Raw genomic sequence first — 18,046 nt, 5'->3', positions numbered from 1 at the left:
ATTTCTCTTCGCAGCTGTGGCAGCAGTCGCTGCCTCATCTTCTGCCCTTACCAGGAGGGGAGCGAGATGCCCTAGGACTTGACCCGGCAGCAGAGGCTGCTCTGGCTGGACCCAGCACCCAGGAGGGGTGTGGGGACGCGGTGCGCTCCCCTCTTCCCGCGCAACCCTCCCGCTCCTGGGTGCAGCCGCGCTCCCGGCGCCTCTGACCCCGGCGACCGCTGCCCTCCTCCCTTTTGGGGCACTCGGGATCACCGTGGGAGCATAAAAGGACAAGAATGCAGGAGCGGCGAGAGACTGTCACAGGAGGGCACAGCGCAGCACAGCCAGAGGAACAGCAGGATTGCCGAAAAGAGGGATGTTTGGTTTGTGTTAACTACCCAGACAGACGCACTTCGGCATGTTTGCGTTTATGGAATCCATATGTTGTCATGGGAAATTAAAGGACAGCAACACAAAACTAGAATTTGCGACGCAAATGCAAAGAAAACGTACATGACTACCAGACTCTGCATTTGCACGTGTTACTGCTAAGGTGCCTATTTCTGGAGGATCAAAGTTACTAGATTTGCTCGCCACCTTCTCCACATGTTTACTTTTTCTTTCCTCTGCAAAGAGTGTACAGAGGCAGCACCCATTCTCAGACGGGTCCACTGGATCTACAGCCTCTAGTGAATATATGCGCTTCTTGTAAGTTATACCAACTACTAAAAGACAAGGGTTACTTTATTCTTGCCTCAATTTCATCGTCAAAACACGTTTGTTCCATATTCAGTAAGAACAACAGTTACAAATTACATGCACCTTTATAGATAGCGCACCAAGCAGCCCTGAGAAATTCTACTTGCCTCAGGGCTTGCTGGGTTGGGGTTTGTCTTTTTTTTTTTTTGAAGGGAAAATAATATTACAGTTACTCCTCCATAAAGCTGGACGCACACATTTTGAGCAGGAACAGACAGATTTTTAAGGGCAGCTTTTAAAGACAAACAAGCAATGCATTGGAGTCTATTCATTTAACAAGCCATAAGACCTCATACACAGCATGCGCATTGTAACCGTACACAGTCAGTGCTGCATTTATAATATTCAAATAACCGTGGCACATATTAAACCTTGATTCTTAAATCTTCCAAATGCAAGACACTTCCAGTAACGTATCAACTAGTACAGCCTTTCTTCAATTTCTGGTAAGCTCTCCTCTTCATTTACCCCCCCATCCCACTAAAGGGACTTGTCAAAATTTCAAATGACCACCACCAGGCTAAGAAATATGGAAAGCTTGATACATTTCATTAGAAATACTAACAAACATGCAGTTTATTACCTTTCAGTATAAAATACATCTACATTAAGGTTCTCCAAAATGGAAAAACTGACCGCAACCGCATTCCTTGTTCAACGCTATGAAACAAACCGGGAAGTTAATTATTTAGGTTACCATTTAAAAGGAAGAAAAAAAAAAAGGAAGAAGAAAAAAGAAAAAAATACAATTTGAAAAGCTTCTTTAGGTTTTCAAAAGAGATGATTTAATTCAGCTGCATTTCTGCCAGTAACAAAACAGTCTCTTATAGGAAGATGAAGAAAACATATTCCTGAATCCTGGATCGAAGCTCTTTACTGGTTCAGTTCCTAAAATTCAAATCCCCCATTCCCAGCAGTCATCTACATTTTTCACCAAGGTTGGCTTGGAGAGGGAAAAGCTGCTGGAAATAAAAATTTTTTAAAAATGTAAATAATAACTAGAAATGTCTGCAAACAGAAAGGGGAAAAAAAAAATGTTACCGTAACACCAGAGAAGTATTTATTTAATCAAACCAGAGATTCTGTTGGGACTGGAGGAATGTTGCATCCTTTCCTAAAAAAAAGGGAAAAAAAAAAAAAAAAAAAGAGGGGGGGGTGGAAGAGGAGGGGGTGGGGGGAGAAAGGAGAAAGCAAGAAAGAAAAAAGGCAGAGGCACAGCCGCCTCCTGGAGTTCCCCATTGTCCGGGGCTATAGAGAGCCCCAGAATGGCATTAAACTCACAAAAGGCATATTGTGCAGGGGACAAAAAAAGCCCCTTCTTCTACAATAACTTTTAGCTTCTTATTTTTAGAAAATGACAAAGCTGTTGCCAGCGATGGCTGGTGAAACCTGTAGCCCGGCTCCCAGCGCGGCTGCCCGCGGCCGTATCGATCAGCTGTCCCGCTCCGAGAGGCGGCCGCAAAGTTTGCGGGGAGCGCGGCCCGGGGCCGCCCCGCACCGGGGGATGCGCGGGGCCGCTCCTCCGCGCCCGCCCCGCGCCGGGGGCGCCGCGGGGGCCGGGGCCGGGGCCGGGGCGCGGGCACAAAGTTGCGCTCGCCGCCGGCCGCAACTTTCCCGGCTCCTCCCGGGGAAACTTCGGCGGCGGCGGCGGGGGTCGTCCTCGCCCTGCCCTGCCCTGCCCTGCCCTGCGCGGGGCGGCGCGGCCCCGCCCGGGGCGCGGGGGCAGGTGGCCCCGCCGAGCGCCCGGCCGGCGGCGCGGTGCGGAGCGGAGCGGTGCGGAGCGGAGCGGGGCCGGCCGCGCGCCCCCTCCCCGGCCCCGGCGCGGCGCTGCGCGGAGCGGCGCGGAGCAGCGCGGAGCCCCCCCGCCGCGGGCTGGGGGCCGGCCGCTTGCCCCAAGTTTCGGTGCGGCGCCGCCGCCGCCGCGCTCCCCCCGCCCGCTCCTGCTCGCTCGCTCCCTCCCCCGCCGCCTGGGCTGAATCTTATTGATCCAGAAGGTGGCTAATTAGCCCTTCCCGTCGTGCCTGGGTAATGAGGCACATGCGCACTGCACTAATCAGCCATTTTTTGCAGGAAACTAATTAGCAGAATAAAGATCCAAAGAGTTTTTTTTCTTCCCAATCATCAGATCTGAGTCCGGGCGCTTCCTGCTCCGGCGACCGCCAGCCCCGCCGCCCGCTCCGCTCCGCGCCGCGCCGCTCCGCCCCGACCCGACCCGAGCCGCCCGCCGCCGCCGCTGCTGCTGCCGCCGCCCGCGGCCCCCTCTCTCCGGGGGGCTGCAAACTCCCCGACAACGATGCTGCTGCTGGGCAGCGGCGGCGGCGGCGGCGGCTCCCGCTCGGCTCCGGCTGCTGCCCCCGGCTCCCGCTGCTGCTGCCCCGGGCCCCTCCGCGGAGCGCGCTCCTGCCGCCGCAGCCGCCGCAGCCTGCATGGGATCTGTAGCCCCCGCGCCGCCGCCCGGGATTAAAAGCGCCGCCGCCGCCGGAGCAGCGACCGCGTAAGTGGCAACTTTTCTGCCCTGTCCCCCGCGCGGGCTCCTCCTGCTCGGGGCGCCCGGGCTGCTTTGCATGGGGCTGGTCCGGCCCCCCCCTCCCTCCCGCTCCCACCCACCGCCCCGGATCCCCCAGCAAACTTTGTGCCGCTCGCCGGCCCGGAGCCCCGCCGCCGCCGCCGGGGACGCGCAGGTGCCGGCGCCGCGGGGGCCGCTGCGCGCCCGCGGAGCCCCCGCCCCGCCCGGCGGCCGAGAGCCGGCGGCCGAGCGGCGCTGCCCGGCTTTGTGCGGCCGCGGGGCCGCCGGGCGGCGCGGAGCGGCGCGGAGCGGAGCGGAGCCGGGCGGCGACCCGCGCCATCTGCATAATCGATGGGGCGGCGGGCGGCGGGGGCCGGCGGCCCGCGGGGGGACGCGGCCGGGCGCGGGGCCGGCGAGGCCGCGGGGCGGAGGCGGCGCTGCCGCCCGCCGGGACCCCCCGCCCCGGCGGGACCGGGCGCGCGCGGGGCTCCGCGCAGCCGGGGCCGCGGAAAACAAAGGGGCGAGGAACTCCGCCGAGCCGAGCCGAGCCCAGCCGAGCCGCCCCGGGCCGAGCGGCCGGCCCCGCGCACGGACCCCGCCGGCCGCGTGGCCCCGTCCCCGGGACGTGCTCCGGAATAGAATTGCAAATGAGAGTAATTATTATTTTTATTTTCGGCGGGCAGGCTCAGTTTTGGAAAGAATGCGGCTAGGGGGATGGGAGAGGTGAAGGCAGCAAACGCCACTGTAGGCCAATCCCCCCTTTCTCAGTTTCAGTTTTTAATTACTTAATGCCGAAGCGCACAGCGCTTATCTAAATATTTGCAAATGCTCTTTCCTATTGATTCCTCTGAATAAACTGCTCTCCTCGCCTTCGGAGGGAAGGCGAGCCGTACTCTTCTGAAACTAAACCTCAGAGGAGAGTATGTGCTTGTGTGGGGGGACACGTACGTGTGTGTGTATATGCGTATGCATGTAGCACGTACACATGTTTTTTTAAAGTGTGAATTATTTATAAATTGGGTTTGGGGTTTTCTTTTTTTTTTCTGAAATTGCTAAACTCCTTCCCCCCGCTCTTTTTTCTGTGTCCCCCCCCCCTCTTTTTTTTTTTTTTGACTCTGAGAAAGGTCTGTTTCTCTTTCAAGCTGTGCTTGAAGCTGCTCCTGGGTACGTCCAGTACTGCGTGGCCGTGCAATGTATGCGCGTGTCTTCCTCGTCTGTCTGTCTGTCTTTCTCCTCTCCTCACTCCTGTTTAATATGGAGCAATTTTCTGGAGGCTCGGTGACTCCCTCCTTAGGGTCACATTGAGTTCGAATCTGACTGAAGGTGCAGGAATCCTGCGACGGGGGAAATAAGAGAATAGAGAGAATGGGGTCAAGTTGGCTGCTTAGAGGCCAAAACTCCCACAGCTGCCTTTAAAAAAATATATATAATATTTGGCTTTCCTCGCCATGTTACGAGTCGCAGCCTCCCCTTTCAGGTATTTTCTTTACAGCTTAAAGCTTGCTTTTCCTTTTGGCCCCCCTCCCCTTCTGGGGGAGAAGAAGGGGGGGGGGGGAATAAAAGGAAAAGAAATGGGGGGGGAGAAAGGGGAAAAAATAAAACCCATTGAGTTTAGGCAAATAAGGTTTGGTCTCCGTATCCTATTACAAAGCACTTTGAATATGCAAGACATCACACAAGACCAGTTATTCCAGTTACGACAAACTTAAAAAGAGAAAAGAGAGGCATGTTTAGATTGTAATTTGTTAGAGCAAGAATCGTATTTAAAACTCTGTCTTTTAAATTATTTTTTTTTCCAGCTTCGCATTGTATCCGGCCCTTTTCTGATGTCAAGGGCTGGTTTTCTTTCCATCATCATTATTATTAAAATCTTTCAGCCGAGTTTAGGAAGACCGCTGCGAGCAACACATTTTCTGTATTTTTGTTCCTGTATCTCGGAGGAGAGTTGGCAGGGATTCTGTGGTTTGCAGTTACACAATATGTTATCGTGTTTTTAATCACTAAATCATTGCAGCGGTTATAGATTTACAGTCCCGGGGTATTACCGAGCGCAGCGCCGGGGCTGCGGGGCCGCGGCCGGCCGGGAGCGCGCCGCCGCCGCCGCCGCCTTGTCCGTGCCGCTGGGTGCGCCGCGCCCGCGCCCCGCGCCCCGCGCCCCGCTCCGGCCGCTCCCCGCGCCCCGGCCGCGCGCCCCCCGCCGCCCCCGCCGCGCGCGCCCCGGCCAACTTGGCGCGGGCCCGGCGGCGGCGGCGGCGCGCCCCGTCCGGCCGGGGGCTGCGGCGGGGCCGGGCCGGGCCGGGCGGGGGCCGCCACCTGCGCCGGGACGGGCCCGGGGGCGCGGGGCGGCCGCGGAGCGGGGCCCCGGGCGGCGTCGAGGCGGCGCGTCCCGAGCGGGGCGGGCAGGGCCGGGGCTGCCCCCGCTGCTGCCCCGCGGGGCCCGGCCCCCGGGGCTGCCCTCGGGCCCGGTGCCGCTCCGCGGGCGGCCTCGGGCCGGGAACAAAAGCGAACAAAAGGCACGGGAGAGGGGAGAGGGACGAGGGGCTCCGCTGCCGGGCGCGGGGCTCGCCCGCCGGCCGTGTCCCCCGCCCCGCCGGTCCCTCTCGGCCGGGGCGCGGCGGGCACCGGGCAGCGGCTGCAGCCCCGCTCCGTGCCCCCGCCTTTTGTTCCCGGGGCGCGGGGCTCCGCGGGGCCGGGCACCTCGGCGCGGCCTTGTCACGGCCGCTGTCACGGCAGGGCCCGACGGCGACAGCCCCGACAGCAACCGGGACCCGCCGGCCGCCCCCGTGCCGCTGCGGGAGCCCCGCGGCGCCGTGCGGGAGGCGAGGGGCAGCGGGGATGCAGAAGCCCCGGCCGACGGACGCGTGGCCGGCTGCGGCTGGCTCCCTGTCAGCGCTTCCCTCCGCTTTCCCAAATAGCGATAGTGATAACAACAATAAAATTGTTGCGTGGTCAAGCTGAAAAACAAACAGCAGGCTTTTGCGTGGACTTCATTCAAACACCGCGTTTTGCTGGCGCCTCGCTCCCCCGAGCGAGCGTTCCCTCCCGTCGGTGCCAGCCCTGCTCGCTGCAGCGGGAGCCGTTCGGCAACCATCTTCTCGTGGCCGCTGGCGGTGGTTGCATGAATACCGGGCCGGGTGCGGTGTTTGAAGTCGAAGGTATCTTTGCACGGGAGAGATGAGTACGATTTCAGAGAGGCCAAGCGTGTCACGGCTGCTGCTCTCCTCCGCCGGAGCACGCCCGAGGTTTGGCCTTTGTGCGGCGGTGGGGCTGCCCTGGCCGAGCTGGCACGCGGATGCCGTGGGCTCCTGCCCCGTGCCCTCTCCGCGTGCTGCTGTCGCGCCTGGGGCCCCTCTGGTGCGGTGCCGTGACCGACCGTCGCTGGGGGCCACGGCGTGGGAAGCCTGCGGGGCTGCTCCCGTTCGCTCTCCCTTTGTTTTCCTGCAGTGGGGTGTCCCCTCCCAGCCCCCCACCCCGCTGGAGCGGTGTCATGGCCCTTGCGGGAGGTTTACACCTCCGTGTGCTGGAGGAAAAGAGCGGCCTGGCGAGAGCAGCGCTGCGGCCGAGCGGAGCTGCCCGGGGCCGGCAGGGCCCAGCGCGTGGCGGTGGAGCTGTCGAGGGCCACAGCGGAGTGGGAATCGGGACAGCTGTGCGCAGGCCTGGGCGCAGCCGCCCCTAATGGTTTTGACGGAGCTGTTGTGGTCTGTTGTCTGGAAAATCTGCATTCTGCGTCGTGCCCGAGGGGGGCCTCGGCACCGCAGACCGTGGCGCGTACCTAAATATAACCGCCTCGCGCCGAGGGGTGAGGTGAGGGCAGGAGGGAGCCCGGCCGCCGTCCCGCCTCCTGCTTTGTCTCTGATCTGCAATTCATGCATTTTTATTTGCTCCCGAGGTCGGTTTTGTGTGTAGGCAGGGATTGGAGAAACAGATAAATTCCAGCTAGTTAAAAAAAAAAAAAAAAAAAAAAAAGGTGGATGAGGAGGGCTTCCCTGGTGGCTGGGAAGCTGGGGCTCCTCGCTCGCCTGCTCTAGACGCGGGTGCCTGTGTCTGCTCCCAGCCTGCCCGGTGGGGCCGGCAGCGGGCCAGGCACCAGCTTCTGCTGGTGTTCCTCCTCCTCCTCCTCCTCCTCGTCCTGCCCCAGATGTTGTGGGTCCTGCTGGGGCTGGGCAGCATCTGCCCTGCTGGACGGACGTGTCCGTCTGTCGGCGCGGGGAGGTGGGTGTTCATCTCCACAGCAACCGCCGGCTGGCGAGCGGCGGTGCTCCGCGCCAGGTGCGCGCTCTGTGTATTTTCAGAGACGGAGCATAAATATTGTTAAAAGTTGGTTCCCATCTGAAACGGCTCCCGGCCGGGGCAGGAGGCCTGCGGTGCGGCGCGGTGCGGCCCTGCCCGGCAGCAGCACGGAGCCGCCTGCAGCGGAGGCGCTGGCTCGGAGGCCGCTGGACGGCCTCTGCCCAGGGCTCTCCTCCGCCGCCAGCAGCCCTGCTTCGCCCGTGGGTTTGCTGCCGCGAGGAAGATACTTGGCTGTTGATTGTAATTTCATTATGTCACAAGTGCCAAACATGCCTCTCGATAATAAAAGGCAAAGCGGAGCAGCAGTGATATCGCCCCTATCCCCAGAAAACAAACATTTCCCAGCGATTTGAATCGTACGGTTCACACTGCTGCGGAGTAGGAAGGTGCAATCCCTGGCTTTTAGATCTGAAGTCTCGTAAGGGCCGAGTTATTCTGGTGCCTTTGATGGGAGCTGATGCTGGAGCAGCCGATGCATTTAGCAGCTCTGGTAAGAGCTTTTCTCCCAGCCTCCCCCACCCCGTATCTGGGAAAGTTGAGCCTTCGCGGCCTGCAACACGTTAGCTCTCAGTAAATGTTTATTTTGATGGCACAAGCAAACCTGCGGAGAGCCAGTCCCTGCCTGGGGGGAGCAGTGACGCTCCAGGAGCGGCTCCTGACCCCGCAGCGTCCCCGCAGCACCTCGGGGCCACCGCAGGACCCCGCTGCGCTGCGAGCGAGGCACCCGACACGCCTGGGGCTGGCGTCGGGCTCGCGGCCGTGCTCGCCTGGCTCCAGCGTGGCCGGGCGGCTGGGGTCGGTGGCGGGGGTTTTAACCCTCCTCTCTCCACTGCCTTGCACAAGCAGTACAATGCTCGCCGTGGATTTCAGAGCGTGCATTTCAATGCTCACAGTAACGTCGTGGTGAGGTGCTTGATCACACTAGGTGGGATTGCCAGGTTTCCTGAGTGGTTGTGGTGGCTGGGGATGGGCTGATCGCTTTTGGGCTCCCTGACCCCAAAGAAGGGGGAGCCGAGCAGGACGCGCAGGTGCAGCCGGTTGAGTTGAGGTCAGGTGCATATTGTTTGGGATGAGGGTTGAGGTCAGGTGTGTATTGTTTGGGATCCTTCATCAAGGTATTTTTGGTGAGATGTTGCGTAATTGGAAAGTGTGCTAGAAGGCCTGGAGGCTGGCTCAGGAGACCGAGTGGGGGGGCGTGCTTGGAGCACAGAGCTCCTTGGTGTCATAGGCTTGTGGGTTACAGGGCTCGCCGCTCAGAGCTGTTCCTGCAGGTTGAAGGCGTTTTGAATGCAGGCTGTGCACAGCAGCTCGTGTGTTTCACCTGTACCTCTTGTGTTGCAGAAGCTGGGACCCCTCCAGAAGCAGAGCAGAAGGGTTGCCCCTGAGGCGCTGGGGTGCTGCTAAGTTCCTGCATCCAGCTGCTGAGACGACGCGATGAGGCCGTCGCTCTCCTTAGGTTTTCTCCGTTCGACAGCGTTAGATGTCGATATGTGGTGGTGGGAGCTGGGCGCAGATGAGCTTGCGTGGTGGCACCGCACAGCGCCGTGGTTCTTCAGAGCCCTCCGAGGAGCGGTGCCGGGTGGCCCTTGCTCTGGCCTGGGGCTGCTTTGTGCCTGCCTGGCCCGGGAGCCAGCACACCCCTTTGGAGCCGGAGCGCCTGGCCGCCGTGCCCGTGTCCTTGCGTGCATTTCCGATGAGCAGCCCCTGACTGTGCCAGACAGAACTGTAGATGTCAGGCTTTGCACAGAAAGGAGAGCGGGGAGGGAGGGCGAGGGAGAGCCGAGCGCGCAGCAGCGGGGCTGTGAGTTTCAAATTAACCTTCTGCTTTGTTGATGTCTAACGCGAAGCGCCCCCCGGCCCCCCCAGTGTAATGCACACTGGCAAATTGCGAGAGTCGAGTGTGATTTACATAAAGCTATTAGGAGGAGCCAGCAGCGGGAAGAGCGCTTCGGCGGTGGCCCTTGGGAGCTGGAGCCGGACGCCCGTGCCACTGGGCAGAGCTGCTCCGGCACTGGGGGAAGGGAGAGGGGATTTTCCCGTCCTTGGAGCAGCGGTGGGGACGAGGGGCACGGACGAGCGGCCTGGGCGTTGTTTGGCCCTGCCGCAGCCGCCGGAGGTGAAAGGAGCCTGATGGATCCTCGCCCTCAACTCACAGGGCTCGGGGCGCTGCTGGCTCCTGCAGGATGCTGCAGTCGGCTTTTTCGCCTTCGGTTTTGAGGAAAGGGAATCCCAGCCTTTCCTGGTGGAGACAGGCCTGCAGCGTTGGTGCGTTCGCTCCTCGAAAGCTCCTACAGATGTCTGAGCCTAAATTTGTCCTCTTTTGTTTTCTCCTGTTAATTTTGTCCCTTTTAGTTTTGCATATTTCCTTTCCAAGTTCCTTTCTTCTGGCTGTTTTTCATCTTTGCACAGTTAAAAGCAGCTTAACACTGTGAGCTTGTTTGGAAGTCAGAGGATCCGTTTTAGTTCTGACGCTGGCTTTGGGCAAGCCACCAAATGTTTGCCTCAGCTGGAGTATGAAATGGGATAATACTTGGTTCACATGCAGAGACTGTAAGTGGGGGTTTGTTATGAAAAATCATAATGTATCTTAAATTCCCGAAGCATTGTTACATCCTTAAATTTTGTTCTGTTACTTTCTCCCCCCCCCTTTTTTTCTTCTTCCAGACAATTCACAAGCTGTTGTGCTTTGCTCCTGCTGCTTTCAGGTACATACATAAATATCTTCCTACCTGGAGCTGCAGGGCTCTAGCTGTGATTGTGTAGGAGGTCCTGGAGAAAGACGTCCTTTCCTCCTTTGTCCACGTTATACGTAGAAAATTAATTCATTCTGTAGACCTGCTTGTTTCCCCATGCCTTGAATGTGCTGCGGGATTTTGTCCTGGCATCTCAGAAGAGGAGGGTGGCCAGCTGGGGTGACAGCTGTGGTGATGTCTCGTGGTGGCAGCTCCTCGTGCAGCCAGAGCCGCACGTTACCTGCCCCTCGTGCGTGGCCGTACCTCCGGGCTTCTCGGCAGGCGTCCTGTTTCCCTGCCTTGCAGTGGGCGCAGTTACTGCTTGCATTTGTTGCAGGCCGTATTCTGTAGGCTCGCTACGAGCAGATGCCTGGAGTCCTGGTTTTGTTGACCTTGCCTTGCGTAGGGGTTGCGTCTGCGTGAATCTCCCCACCTGAGCCGGGTTTTCCGTCAGCTCCATGACGCACCCGCCTCCAGTGGGATGGGGAGAGGAAGCAGGAGCCTGGGCTGGGGGCTCAGGAGCACCCGAGGGGCTGAGGAGTGGGCCTGGGGGCAGAGGGGTTCTCCTGGAGGGGCCTCCATGAAGCTGGGTCGTGCCTCAAACCTGTGCTCTGGTGCTGGAGGAGTGGGCGCTGGTGTTTGGTAGGATCTCCTCAGCCTTCCTGTTTCTGTGGCTGTCTGGAGCACACCGCACTGGTGTGTCAGCGTTTGTTGTTCTGGAGGCTCCAAGTCTCAGCAGTGCGATGCGTGAAATCATGGCAGGTGAACTTCCCAAACTCGTGCTCCTCAGGATGAGCTCGTACGGGAGTCCTGCTGGCTCCTGTCCCGCAGGAGAGCTGCGTGGAGGTGCGGGCCGGCAGCTGGGCCGTGTTGGTGGCCGTGGGGTAGGGAAGGGGGAGAAGTGCCTGTGGGGCCTGCTGGTGCTGGAGGAGGGCAGGCAGGGTGCGCCGGGCAGTGCTGCAGGCTCTGTGCCCTCCACGTGCTGCACAGTTGTGCGTGGAGTGGGACGTGTGCTGCGTGCTGGCCGAGGATGCCTGGCCCCAGGGAGGGCGCCTCACCACCCCGTGCCTGCTGCTGTTTCAGAAACCGTTTGCTTGGCCATTGGCAGGAGTGCCTGAAAGAGCTGCCACAGAGTTTTTCCTTGGCTGTCTTATTTTAAGCAGTCTCTCCCCTGTTTTCTTGTTATTTTGAGCAGAATGGAAGTCCTGGAGGTTTGCATGAGATCCTGGAAATTCCCCAGGTGGGTCTGGTGCCAGAGCAGCCCTGCGTGAAAAGCTCCCTTCATGGCAGGCTTGCAGCGGTTCCACCTGAAACTGCAGATGTTTAAGCAGCGGAGCAAAATTCTGAAAGTGCCTGGGGAATTGCTCCAAACAAGCCGAGGAGGGAGGCTTAGCTCTGTGCTGCGGAGCGCGGGCTGGCTGGGGTCAGCGTGCAGGCAGGGGGAACGTAACTCGCTCTCCCTTGAGATGTCCCAGCTGTGCTGGGGCCATGGACCTGGTTGCCAGAAGCCCCCTGCGAGGTCCTAGTGCAGTTGGTGACGCGGCTGGGAGCGTCCCAGCCGACTGTTCGTTCGCTGGTGCTTCTCTGGGTAACGTCACTGCGCGGTGATGGATGCTGTCTGCAGAAGAGGTTTCCATCCATCTGGTAAAACACGGTCTGGTTACTTGAGGCAGGACCTGGATGTCAGGACTCTGTTTTTTCTTCCTTCAGCCGTCTTTTTCACAGCCCCGCCGTGCTTCTGGGTACCAGGCCCCCGAAGCAGCGACGATTAGTGAGATGCTTTTGATGAGATTCTGCAAGAAGCCGTGGCTATGCTCTGGAGATTGTGGATTATGTGGTTTCTCTGTTGCTGGTCTTCAGCACTGATACAGCTGTCTGCCGTGTTCAGTCCTCTGTCAAAAGCACGTTCAGGCCTCTTCTGGTGAGAAGGGGAGGGACGGTGCAGGGCACAGCCTGTTGAATTGCTGAGGCCACGGAAGAAATATCCGAGTGCGCGGCTCATTACAGAAAGCAAAGAACGTGAGCAGCCACCTCCCTCCTTACCGCCTGCCTCGGCCTGTGCAGAAGGAGCTGGCTGCCTCTTGGAGCTTTGCAGAGGGTTTGGACCTGCTAGGCACAAGCCAGCAGCGGCTCACTCAAAGCAGGGAGCGCGTTCTGCAGTCACAGCTGTGAGGCAGGCAGGGAAGTGCCACCTCGACAGAGACCAACTGGCAGAGTAGGGCTCGGGAGCAAAGTTCCTGTTTGCTGCAGGATTTGTTCTGTGCCTTCAGCTTTGGGCTCTGGCTTCCCTGGGCTTCTGCTGAGGCCGACGGGGTTTGGGTTCAGGACCCTGGTGGGAGCAGGGGCTGGCTCTTGGGGGCTCCGTGGGTGGGTCCTGGTGATCCTGTCCCTCTGTGGAAGCTCACCAGCCCCAGCCCAGGATAATGTTGTGGCTTCCCTGAAGCCTGGGTGGAGGTGTAAGGCTGGGACACAAGGGATAAAACATGGGAATCCCAGGGTCGATTTTAGCTGCAAAGTTGCTATTCGTCACTACTTTTGGGGATTGCTCATGCCTTCTTGACAACTAGATATAAAATAGGACTCAGAGGCATACGGTGCAGATCGTTCACTAGAGCAGATTGTGGTACAAAAGGGCTTGTCTTGGTGGAAGCAGCTACTTTGGGTAGCAAACAGAGAGGACAGAGGTTTTGTTCTTTAGCAGTTTCATTGTGTTGAGTGTAAATGTGTTTTGTTTTGTTTGAAGGTTCCTTCTTCCTTGTGTGAGCCTCCTGCACAGCAGAGGAAGAGAAACACAACAAAAATAGAGCATGTGTTTTCTTAAAACGAGATTGCTGTGGCATGTTTAGGACTTGAAACTGTGTGACTTTGAAGTTGACTTCATTTCACGCTGGTGATATCCTTTTAACTGTCTTAAATAAACAATACAATTCAGCTCTAAAAGTGTCTTGTGAAAAACTGTGCTTGGTTGCTAATTCTGACTGTTTCAAAGATTTTCATAGCAAATATGCTCATCTTACTAGCAAACCTTCCTACTTAGAGAAGTTTGCGTTGATTTATTATTATTTTTTCAAAGGAAATACTTACACATTAGAATGCCCCATGGACATTATTTTCAGTTCAAGAATGGTTTATTTTAGTTTGGCTTAATTGAATTGGAAACAGTTATAAGCTGTACCAAAGCTAGTTGATTTCAAACCAAAATAAGAATGTCCGCGAGCAGGCTTATACCATGGTGAGAAAATCAAGCTGCATTCGCATGCATGAATTTGTCATTTACTCATGTATACACAGACTTGGCAAGGAGATCTCTCGCAGGGCTGAGCGCTGGCTGTGTTATTATGCAGGGGTAAGAGGAGTCAGAGGCAAGAAGTGTTACAGAGGCCATAGTTTTTGCATCTGTTTGAAGCCAGTGCTGCTGCTTAGAGCAGTCTTGCCTTGAATGCTTTTTCTTTTTGCTGGCACAGGACATTGGTGCCGTGGCATAGGGAAGTAGTTTAGGGAAGAGACCTGGGTAAGAAAAACTCTGCCAAAGGAGAGGAGAAAAAAAAAAAGCTTCCTCAGTTTTTGTTTTTTTTCTTCAGCTTCCCTTTAATTTGAAATAATCGTGTGATACGGTGTCACTGCAGAAACTGCTGTGCTGAAATGCAGTGGGGGTAGCGTAGAAGCAGAGCAGAGTGCCCTTCCCCTCGAGTGGTGGCAGGGGCCGTTCCTTTTGCTACCGTGTGAGCTTAAAGTGTGCGTTGAAACAGGGCCTGAATATGCATCTGGTGCGGGGCTGCTGTAGAGGAAGGCGCTGCTTTTAGTGATCTGTATTTCTTTGTCTCCTTTTATTTCTTTGTCTCTTCTCCTTTCAGGAGTGCAGTGCAGTGTAGCTCAGAGGATTTCTGCGTAGCCTTGCAGGACTCTCCCTGCAGCAGCTCTCTGGGAAGGGGGAGCCGAGCCCCTCCGAAGGTTCTTCCCCATCTGGGGCCCTGGCTGCTGGGAGCCAGCAGCTCTGCTTGTGGCTGCAGACAGGAATTGCTAAAATCTGCAGTGGCAATTCTTCCGCACTCGGCTGTGTGGGGTTTCCTGCCTCTAATCATGAGTTTCTCCAGCAACTTTCCCTCCGGAGCACGCGTGCAGCTGGGCTGTTTGCAGGCTGAGCTCTTGCCCACGGGCAGTGCTGTGTTTTGCACCTGTGCAGCTCCAGCTGTGCTGTTGCAAACCTCTGCTGCAGGTTTTGTGCCCCACTGATTTCTGTCACTACCTCCCACTCCTGCCAAAGGCAGGCATGTCAGAGCGGCTGTTTAGCCTAGATTACTTCTGGTTTGGTCCCCTTAAATACATAAATAAAATGAAGTCTTTGCTTCCCTCTGGTCTTTTGCAGTAGCAGTGGTCGGTGTTGCTCTGAAGGAGCTATCTCCGGTTCTCCAAGGCGTTCATTAACTGAGTATCTCCGTGTCCTCTTTCCTGTCTCTCCAGCCAGACTGACCTAGAGACTTCCAATCTGCAGGATTCTGATAGTCCCAGTCGTTTTTGAACCCTTCACTCTTCTCTTTAGTGTTCTTTGCAGTTATAAAACAAATATTTGCTGCAGATTTTAAAACTGATTTTGTTTTTATTTAAACAATTGCAAGATAGCGCTTAGAAGCAGTCTTACACATCTCTGCAGCACCCTGGAACATAATTACATGTAGTGGAGGGGGTGGCAGGGGGACGTGCAGGCCGCCAGTGGAAGCCGAGAGCTGCCTCGACCGGCACATGTCATGTTCTTCTCCCTGATGGCAGGTTGTATGGGGACTGGATTTTGCTCCTGGATGTCAGCTGTGTTTGCATAGTATTCCTGTTGTCTTTGTAAGTCAAGCGTGTTTCGGCTGCAGCAATACACATCTGAATACCAAAGGCTGACGGGGAGCTCGCTCGAGGCGAGGCGTCCGCCTGCGTGGAGCCGGGTGTAGTGCCACGCACCCGACAGTGCTGGGTACTGCTTGTGCAAATGTGATGTTGGACTTGAGCCCGTTGGGACCTCTGATGCTTTTCTGCTACCTGCAGCAGCAAAGGGCTCTCTTTTTATTGACTCAGAGCTGAACTTGTGTGATAAGGCAGGCCCGAGTGAGAAAATTTTACCAGGTTTGTTGAAACGTTTCAGATGGGGATAAACAGATGCAACCCCAGCCCGTGGACACGCTTGCTTGTGTGCAGTGCTTTATCGCGTCCTCCTTTGGCTGATGATTGAACGTCCGTGTAGGGTGTTGCACTAATTTACCTCCATCAGTTGCTATAGTGATTTAGCTACATCGGTACAACATTCAGCTCAGTTTCACATCACTTCAGCTTTGTCCTCCAACAGTAATGGACATCTTTATATAGATGCCCATTTTCCTGGTCATTAAAGAGTAATTCCTGTATAAAGCCATCAGATTCTGATTGTTGCTACAGATTGAAGATTTCTTAGTGGTTTATTCTGTACAGAGTCATTAGTGAAGAAAAACTTTATACCCCAGAGTGAAAATGTGAGCTTAACAACTGGCTTCCAAGTCAGGACTCATTACTCCTGCAAACACATACTCGAGAGGTTGAACAAGAAGGATGGTTTCTAAATCAGGTGGTGAAGGACACGAGAGTAGGAGCTGCTGTTAGAAGCTGTTGTGATTTCTTTATATTCAGGTGGGAAAAAAAATAGTCTAGAATATTTCAACTTTAATACTCTTATAAACATGTAGGCATGTATTATCTGTTGTGGTGGAGAAGCTCATCCTTTCTATCTTGCTTGATTGTTCAAACTTGGCTCCTGTTTAGTTGTGTCATGCTGCAGCCTCTCTAAGAAACCAGGCATGCTCACTGACTGCAGATAAGGAGGTAATGAATTTCTAAACACTGTTCTGAAAATGCCTGCCTGGGCATAGTTTAATGGATGGTTCCCATTTATGGGGGGCTTCGTGTAATCCATGGGGGAGACGTGGGCAGTCCCAGGACAGCCTGCAGACCAGGACATTGCTGGTTTGCTTTGTTAGAGCTGACAGACCGCTGCGAGTTACAGTGACGAGAAACTTGCATTTAATAAAAGTCACTGTGGAAGGGTTCTTGGGATCTTGCCAGGGAGAGTTTCCTGTTTAAAATTAGAAAGTGGATTTTTTTTCTTTTAAGCCTTGATGTAAACTGGTAATTGCTTGAGTTTTCTTTTAAATGCTAAGATGCTAGTTGGAGGGGGGGGAAGAATGAGCAGAACGCCCCCCAAAACAGTGGAGTTGTAGGCTTTGGCTTTTTGTGAGAGGAAAAATAGTGAATTTCTTACAATAGCGAGTCTCTTTCTGTGGTAACAAGTGAATTGTTAGGCAGTGGGCAAATGCAAAGAGATCAGACTGTCCTGCTCCTCACCAGGGGCTGGGGAGGACGTGGGCTGAGCACAGCTGCAGTGCTGCGGGCGCCCCAGAAGTGCCAGGAGTTTCGGGAGCAGGGAGGGAAGCTGCACCGAAAGGCAGTGTGATAAAGCAAACCGCTTTTGTTCTGGCGTTTGGAAGGGTGAGCTTGCGGAGCTGCAGGTCATTTTTACTGTTTCTGGCTTTGGGACATTCTTCTGGTGTCTCAGGTGTGGGATTTGTTATTAATGATTTGTGCCGCCTTCTGCATCTTCCCTGGAGGAAGGCTCCTGCAGGTGCACAGCATCTCAGGGAATCGAGCTGATGGATCTCCAGGTTCCCCTAAATGCCCTTTGCCCACCTTTATGCTCCCTGGGCCGAGACTGCTGTGGCTCGACCCAAGAGGTGACACCCAGACGTGTCCGGCCCCGGCTGCTGAGGGGTGCTGTTACTTGGCTCTGAGGTGAGACTGGAGAATTTATCCCATTCCTTTGTTGCCATTTTTTTTTTTTTAACGTGTGTGGTTGTGTTTTGTTTTGTTTTCTAATATGGAAAGAAACCTTATCCCTGTGGCTTCTGTTGCTGCTGGTAATGGGAGTGTTCACCGAGATAAGGCCCCTCTGCCCCCCAGGAGGAGGCTGGCAGCCTGCCTCTGCTCCGACCCACCTCGCGCGGCTGTCCGGGCTGGATTTGTATATGCTAATGGGCCCGGCTTGTCCTAGCTTGTTTGTAATGATTTGTGGCTGCATTTATATGCAAATACTAACAACTTGCTGCTGAGTTAATTAGCGTTTTTTCTCTTTGCTTCCTGGAGCTTTAGCAAAGGGTCTTTATTCTCCCCATTTCGGGTGTCTGACCTGCCCCCCGCTCCCCCAGCAGCACTGCACGTGGCTGCCGGGTGCCACCCTGCCGCGGGCGACGCCGGGAGCAGTGTCCGGCCCTGGGTGCAGGCCCTGGGTGCGTGGAGCCTGGGCCTGGCCCCACGGCTGCTCCCTGGGGTCTGCCCCTGATCCACGGCCTCCACAGCGTGGGTGAGCTCCATGCCACAGGCACACGGTGAGCATTTTGCCGGCTGGCCCTGGTGGCTGTGGCTGTGCGGATGGGGAAAACCAAGGCAGCCTCCCTCCCTGGACGGGCGGAGTGTTTGCTTTTGAATGTGGAGGTGGAGAGCGATAGCTGCAGTCGGATGAATGACTCTCGCCAGACAAGAGGCTCCGAAGGCCTGTCTGGTGACCTGGACATGACAAGGATGGAGTGGAAACCGCTGGCCTTTGACATCAGCGTGGAGTTCGGTTTTCACTTTTGGGGAGGGGCAGGCAGGCATTTCCTCTTCCCGGGAACAGCGTGTCTGTGTGCTAGGTCAGACTCGAGGTTTTGCTCCTTGTAGTCTCTCATTCCGTCTCGCTTCTTGCGGTCTGTGCAGGTGTTTGCTTTTCCCAGAG

At 56.3% G+C, this 18,046-nt stretch overlaps 1 protein-coding gene across 3 annotated transcripts in view; it reads left to right on the top strand.

The window, feature by feature from the left end:
* The window catches only part of ZFHX3 (zinc finger homeobox 3), a 473,005-nt gene that overhangs the window by 303,553 nt on the left and 151,406 nt on the right, over positions 1-18,046 (top strand). The window contains exons 5-6 of one of the 3 annotated variants that reach the window (XM_084532975.1): positions 15-2,763; positions 2,864-3,232. The gene's annotated coding sequence lies outside the window, so the exon portion shown is untranslated. Of the gene's footprint in view, positions 1-14; positions 3,233-3,424; positions 3,898-18,046 lie in introns of those variants that run through there. The other 2 variants (XM_084532974.1, XM_084532977.1) reach the window with 2 other exon arrangements.

This window comes from Aythya ferina (genome assembly GCF_964211825.1).
Source record: "Aythya ferina genome assembly, chromosome: 12".
In the NCBI taxonomy this organism is placed as follows: Eukaryota; Metazoa; Chordata; class Aves; order Anseriformes; family Anatidae; genus Aythya; species Aythya ferina.
Note: the sequence above shows the minus strand (reverse complement) of the source record. Positions and strands in the feature narration are given on the sequence as shown.